This window comes from Triticum dicoccoides, chromosome 4B (assembly GCF_002162155.2).
Source record: "Triticum dicoccoides isolate Atlit2015 ecotype Zavitan chromosome 4B, WEW_v2.0, whole genome shotgun sequence".
In the NCBI taxonomy this organism is placed as follows: Eukaryota; Viridiplantae; Streptophyta; class Magnoliopsida; order Poales; family Poaceae; genus Triticum; species Triticum dicoccoides.
In genome coordinates, this window is record NC_041387.1 from 270,198,778 (window position 1) to 270,206,256 (window position 7,479).

Below are 7,479 nucleotides of genomic sequence, written 5' to 3' on the forward strand. Positions count from 1 at the left end.
GGTTGTCGTGAAGGGCGTGGAGATCCCTGCCCGAGGTGGGTCCTCCAGCGGCACATCGGAAATATAGAACCATTCCTCTTGCCATTCTTGTTGGTTCCAATGAAGGTTCTATCTAGATATCTAGAACCTGGGATCCTGCTGATAGATGTGCCGCCTTACTCACGTGTCTCAGGGCTGTTGGTCTGCAGCTCGATGCAACAATATTTGCACCATAGCCCGAGGTGCGGCTTAGAGTACAAGAATGCCTGGCACACCGTGACGAAACATGTGATATGCGTAATGGGATTGGGTACGAGATGCTGGAGTTGGCAACCATAAATATGAAGGAGACCCCAAAGAAAGGGGTGGATTGGAAACCGGAGACTACACACGAGGTGGGGAACGAAACATACTTGCTCCTTATCGGTTGCGTGAGGCCGGGGCATTGCCACATACCAGGAGGCACCACCCTCGGAGACGAGCGCGGAGGCGTGTTCAGCTGGTGGCAGTTAGCTGGCCTCGGTCAGCCGGTCGAGCTGGTCCATGGTCGATGGCCTCAATTTCCCCTTCGTTAGGAAGGGGCCTTGGGCTCCCCCGCCGGCTTCTTGCCGGTGTTCTTCATCTTCCCACCACTGCGTAGCTTCCCTTCTCCGGCCATGTAGCAGGGATGGTGATGTAGGGTAGAACCCTAGAGGCCGATCTTTCATGATTGGAGCGGATCCCTACGAGGAACACGAAGAACACGGGGAAGAACGGAGAAAAATCACAAGGGGAAACACTCAAGAACAAGTCCAATCACACATCCACTAGACAATCAAACACACAAGATCACAAGGTACATGAACAACAAAAGGAAAGATACAAGGTAGAGTTCATCTCCAAGGGGAGGTCTTGATGGTATCCTAGAAGGATCTTCCCGCGAGGGGGTCTTGATGATATCCCGCAGGATCTTCTCACATGGAGGTCTTGAACTCCATGGGAGTGGTCCATCTCTCTCTCAAGAGGAGGAGGTAGGAGCAAAGCTCACCTAAGAATGAGCTATCATATTTGCTTCCCCTAGAAAGGAGGTGGAAGAGGTCTATTTATAGCCCAAGGGGCGAAGGGGTAAGTGAGGGACGAATGGGTACACGGGCCTCAACCCAAGTCATGCGCGCAGGCAAGGCCGGATGATCCGGACGGGGTCCCGGATGATCTGGGCGTTGGGGTTCCGGATGATCCGGACGGAGTCCCGGATGATCTGGCTTCAGTGGAAGCCTTCGGGTGTCGTGGGCGCGGTTATCCGGATGATCCGGGGGGAGGTCCGGATGATCTGGCTGGGTCCGGATGATCCAGATGGACGTCCGGACGTCCGGCCTGACTCCAGCAGCCGCTCCATCTTGTTCTTCTCCTTTCTTCCGTCTTCTCTTCCATGCTTCCCTCGTGGACGGTGTAGTCATTCCTTGGCGCTTGCACTCCTCCTTGGCGTCTGTGAAGCTTCGACAATACCTATGCATACACATGGGAGAAGTGTCAAGTAGTAGACCATCCTCGAAGTGGTCAAGTGAGAACGTGTAAAGGAGATGATTCACCTTTGTGTATGCGAAGTAGATGTTGCACGTTTCACTTGCCAAACGGACTCTTGACATGGTGATGTCCGTAGGATGCTCCGCATCCGATGGCTAGAGGCTAAATGCGCTGCTTTGTTGGAAGGGTGTATGGAAAGGTTTGAGTGCCGGAGGTCTTGGAAGAAGACGAAGGAAGGAAGGAGGAGAGCATAAAACTCTCCTTCTCATTGCCATCCTCCTTTTATAAGTAGGACGAAGCTCGAAGCAGCGGCAAGTTAAATGCGCCACATGGAAGTAAATCGTCCCACCTCCCCATGTGTATGCGTTAATTACGCACGGGGATCAAGGGGGCAACCATTTAATCAGTGGGCATTTCGATAGAAACGATATCTCTTGATGGGATGTGCCCTTGGTGGGTCCAGCACCCACATTCACATGCCATGTTGACCGCCAGGTTAAGGATGCCATGTTGTCTAGTGGGCCCGTGGATAAAATAGATCTATGTTGTCAAGACCAGACCAAATATGCATCACACTGGGAGCGCGGGAATACTTCACGCCCACTAGCCTGCTTTGCGTGAAACATTTCCGACATGTAGCTCGGTTCAAGTTCTTTCAACACGTGCTAGAGACCAATGTGTTGACACTCACCTCGGGCGCGGTACGACGTCAAGACTTGACTACCGAAGGAGGTTTCATTGAACTAGTTTCAAGACCGTCGATAGAAGATGAAGTGTAGCTCAGATGATCCTAGGTGCATACAGACTTGAAGACCGGTTCAGGGGCTACTGACGGTGTCTCGGCTAGGAGGCCTCTCATCATGTCTGCTCTCAGCCTGGTGGGCTAGGCCGAGGATCCCATGCTTATTCTGTCCTGACCACTTCGGGCAACCCATGACGATTACAAAGAAGATCTCGAAGACTTGATGTATACTCCAAGACGCTAGATCCATGGAGAACTGTCTCCCATACGTAGCCGACTAGGATATTGTAACCCTAGGACCCCTTGGTACGTATATAGACCGAGGGGCTAGGCTCATAGAGAACAAATTACAATCTCTTAGTAGGTACATGTACTCAGTACTACAGACCGACGCAATAAACACAAGTAGGACGTAGGGTATTATCTCCTCGGGGAGTCTGAACCTGGGTAAAATCTTGTGCCCTTGTTATCATCGCTCCTAGACTCCTAGTTTAGGAACCCCTACCTCGAGATCTGCTAGTTTAGACTCCATCATCTCCTATCCGCAACTGTAGAGGGTGCGGAGGGGCCACACCATAGAAGCTGCAGTGCTAGCGAGCGTCCCAGATAAATTTAGATAATGATCAATTAATTGTTTTATACTATGCATAGTATATATATTATTTAAGTATTTAGTGTAATGAAGAACCTAGACCCTCTGTTCTTGTATAATTTACTGTTTTATGCATGTTTTAAATATTTCATGTAGTTGGGCCGGGAAAACTTTAGAAGAAATTATATGAACATCATCACACATGGATTTTTAGGTGTAATTGTCTACGACGGTAAATATCGCTCACATGGTTTGTCAACATGAATCTGTTATAAATCACACACAATACATCCGAAATTTACATGTGGAATTGATCGCGTCATCACATATAACTTTTCTAATACAATCTTGTGCTTTGTAGCACACACTCTTCATTTCGAGGAAATGTATGTGATATGTTTTTTCTTCTGAAAAAGAGGATAACCCCGGCCTCTGCAGATGCATGCAGCCTATCTATTGAAAAAGGTTCGAAAACAAATTCTCATGTTCAGTAAAAGCTCAAAGAAGGAGCAAAACAACCAACGACAATAAAAAGAAGTGCCACAACCGGCGAAAAATAGGCCTAGATGACTAAACACCTATCCTATTATTGGACCGCCATCCAAACCGGTTGTATATAACCCGTTCTACCATCTCCCATTGGTTGCACCAATATCCAGAAGCTCCCTGGAGTCCGCATGAGTGGGTAACGACCACGTATGGATCCAAGCAGTGGCTATGTATATAACCTGTAAAAAAATTGATAATTTTTTCATGTTAAAGATGATATCATTTCCGCAGTTCTATACACTAGTAGAAAACATGCCTTTCGTCTGAAGCATTAGTCCCGACCGGGTTTTGGCCCGGGACTAATGGGACCACTAGTCCTGGTTCCAACGGCTAGGAGACGATGCCACGGCCACCTCTAGTCCCGGTTCATTTGTGACCTATAGTCTCGGTTGGTGATACCAACCGGGACTAAAGGGGTGGTGGCAGGCTGGCGTCAGGCTGGGGCCCCTGTGAGCCCCTTTAGTCCTGGTTGGTATCACCAACCGGGACTAGAGGTAGACCTTTAGTCCTGGGTTGTATCACCAACCATGACTAAAGAGGTCCCTATATAAACCCCTACTTCATCCAGCCCGAGCCCAAGCTCATCTTATCTGTTTTATCCTTTCTCTCCTCTCTGTTCTTCCCCTAGCTTGAGCTCATCCTCCATTGTTGCCAAGATTTGTCAAGATTTGAGGTACCCCATCTATTCAAGTGTTTAAAAGGTTAGCAACTTTGTCCTTTCATGTCTCATTGCTAGTTTAGCTCGTTTCATGCTCTATAAGTATAGTCATTTGTGGGCTTTGGTTTGGGTGGGAGTTTATTTGATTTATATGCAATTTGAGCTCAAATTAACTTCTTAGTTTGCATATGTGTAGGTGTGGTTTACCTAGTGCCTTCCCGTCCTCATCACCGTCGATCGCCCACGCCGTCCCGTTGCCGGCACCACCTTGGTGAGGCTCTTGTTCTTATCCTTTTTGTGAAAAAAAAATCTTATTTGTATGATTTAGATAGTTGCTTGTATAATTTTCTTACTTGTATGATTGTTTGTTATACGTAGTGCCATGGTTTGATATCCGTCCCCGTCAGCCCTCGTCCGGTTTATGATTCGAATGTCGTATAATATCTTTTGTAACTATTTGTTGCATTTCGTCTTTATGACAATTATGTCCATCAAGTTGACATAGATATTTTTATCTAGGTGGTATGTGAGCCAGAAATTGCAACCGACCCTCTTGTCGAGAAGTTAAATTTTGTTCAAAAAGAAAATGAGTATTTAAAAGAAAAATTGAAAAGAATTGAAGAAGAGAAGATAAAATTGGAGTTGCATGTTGTCGATGTCGTCGGTGATCACAAGATCAAGATGTATGCAATGCACTTGAAGATTAGAAAGATTAGAAAATAAGCCGCTAATAAAGAGGCTTGGTATCATTATGCTGTTGGATCAATTATTACCTTAGTTGCGATCTTGATCGCATTTGTTGTTGCATTTAAATGCTTTAGCTAGATAGTTGTATGTTGTTTTATGAGGATACATGTGTATGAACTTGTATTAATTTGGTCTTTTCAGTGTTGTGTAATGAAGATGGGCCGACAATGGATGTACGATGACCGACTCTCTCCCCAGTTCATTAATGGTGTGCATAGTTTTCTACGTGTGGCTGAGGAAAACAAGCGGGATGGTTTTATGTGTTGTCCATGTGGTGTTTGTAAGAATGATAGGAATTACTCTAGCTCAAAATTCCTCCACATCCACTTGTTTATGTCCGGTTTCATGTCCGGCTTTGTTTTTTGCTTTATTTTTTGCTTTTGTTTCTACTTACCACCAAATATTAGGGTTTTTGAGTGAATCTTTTTGCTTTAGGTCAAAAAATTATAAACTTTCTGTTAGTGCCAGTAGTTTTCAAATTTGAATTCTTTGAAATATGTGTGAATCACTAGTTTGTGAATAACTTTAGTTGAAAAATAGATTTTTGAGTGATTCTTTTTCCCGTTGTTTAATATTAGTGTGTTTTATCAGTATGTTTGATTTGAGACATTATTTTTCCATATATAACAGTTCAACACATGGTCACAAAGTTTCTGGATATTCCAAGCTTTTGAAATACTTTCAAAGGAAAAATTCACCAATCACCATAAGTTCCAAGAAATTCTAGCATGTCACAAATGTCATATTTCATGATCTTGCCAAGTCTCATGTCTTGGAGAACAAGGTTACATCATCAAATTCCCTCAAAACAATCTGTGTCCATTTTCTAGTTTGAGCAACTTTACATTGCTAAACATGTCAAATGAGCTCAAACTTGGTACACCTGCTAAAATGGTCTAAATATTCATCTAGGCCAAGTGGTGCATCAAGGAGAACAAATTAGCTTCATCAAAGTATGCAAAAACCAATTCTGCCCATTTCTAGGGTTTGACAAAGTTACATTGGCAACTTTCTCCCATTGATTTCAAATTTTACCACATTGCCAGATGGTCATGAGCATCACCCCCATCAAGTGTCACAAGTTGGAGAACAAGTTAACTTGATCAAAACTTGTCAAAGCCATTTCTTCCCATTTCTAGGGTGGGAAATATTTACAGCTTCTGCCAAAATCTTGTGGTCGACGATTGGGGTACCAAATGGATTCTCCTTTAGCTCAAATTTTTACTAGAGCTCACCCTAGTCATATTAATTTTACCTCTAGTAACTCTCTCTCTCTTACATAGCTCAATATATTGGTCAAAACCCTCAATTACCCTTTCCAGATATTTCAAGCTTTTGAAATATTTACAAAGGAAATATTTACCATAAATTCCAAGGATAGGAATAATTGAAATACTAAAAGGACAAGAATAATTGAAAATTCATAACTTAATACACAATTATTCAAAATCATGTTTCAAATGCCAAAATTCCAAAACACATATATACCCTAACTCTTACAAAGATTCCCTCTGGTTTGTCCGAAGTGGGACTTTCCACTATAAGTCTGGAAACTCACTAGAGAAGAAAGTGATGATGGTGAAATCGGTCACATCCCAGAGTGGGATTTTGTGGTATAAAACCTTTTCTATGCATGTGTCCCTTTGCGCCGTAACCATGGACAATCTTCATCATCTAACAGGATGCTTGGGTTAGTCTTCACTATGAAGGGAGGAATTTCCTGAAACTTTTCATAATCTTCTGACACGTCTGTCTTATCCTCCACTCCCATGATGTTTCTTTTCCTTTAAAGAACTATGTGGCGCTTTGGCTCATCGTATGATGTATTCGCTTCCTTATCTTTCCTTTTTCTCAGTTTGGTCGACATGTCCTTCACATAGAAAACCTGCGCCACATCATTGGCTAGGATGAATGGTTCGTCTGTGTACCTCAGATTGTTGAGATCCACTGTTGTCATTCCGTAGCACGGATCTTCCTTTACCACGCCTCTTGTCAGATTGACCCATTTGCACCGAAGGGACCTTAAAAGAAGGTCCATAGTCAGGTTCCCATATCTCCTCTATGTAACCATAATATGTGTCCTTTGCCCTATTGGTGTTTGTTGTGTCAAAGCGGACACCACTGTTTTGGTTGGTGCTCTTTTTATCTTGGGCGACCGTGTAAAATGTATTCCCATTTATCTTGTACCCTTTGAAAGTCAATATAGTCAAAGATGGTGACTTGGCCAACAAGTACAACTCATTTCCAACAGTGTCGTCATTCATGAGACGTGTTTGCAACCAACCGCCGAAAGTCGTCATGTGTGTATGTTTAATCCAGGGCTCACACTGCTCTGGGTTCTTGGAGCATACAATATCCATGTCTTCCTCGATATACGAAGCCACCAAGGTGGGATTTTTTAGACCTATGTAGTGTGCTTGTGCCCAAGAATGCCCGTCCCTACGTATTACTAAATCCTTTCCTAGCATTCCTTTTCCACTCAGTCTTCCCTCATGCCGCGATTCAGGAACACCAATCGGCTTAAGCTCGGGAATAAATTCAGCACAAAACTCAATAACCTCCTCTGTTTCATGGCCCTTGGAGATGCTTCCTTCTGGCCAAGCACGATTATGAACATATTTCCTTATGACTCCCATGGACCTTTCAAAGGGGAACATATTGTGTAGAAATACAAGACCATAATGTCAATCTCTTCGACTACGTGAACTA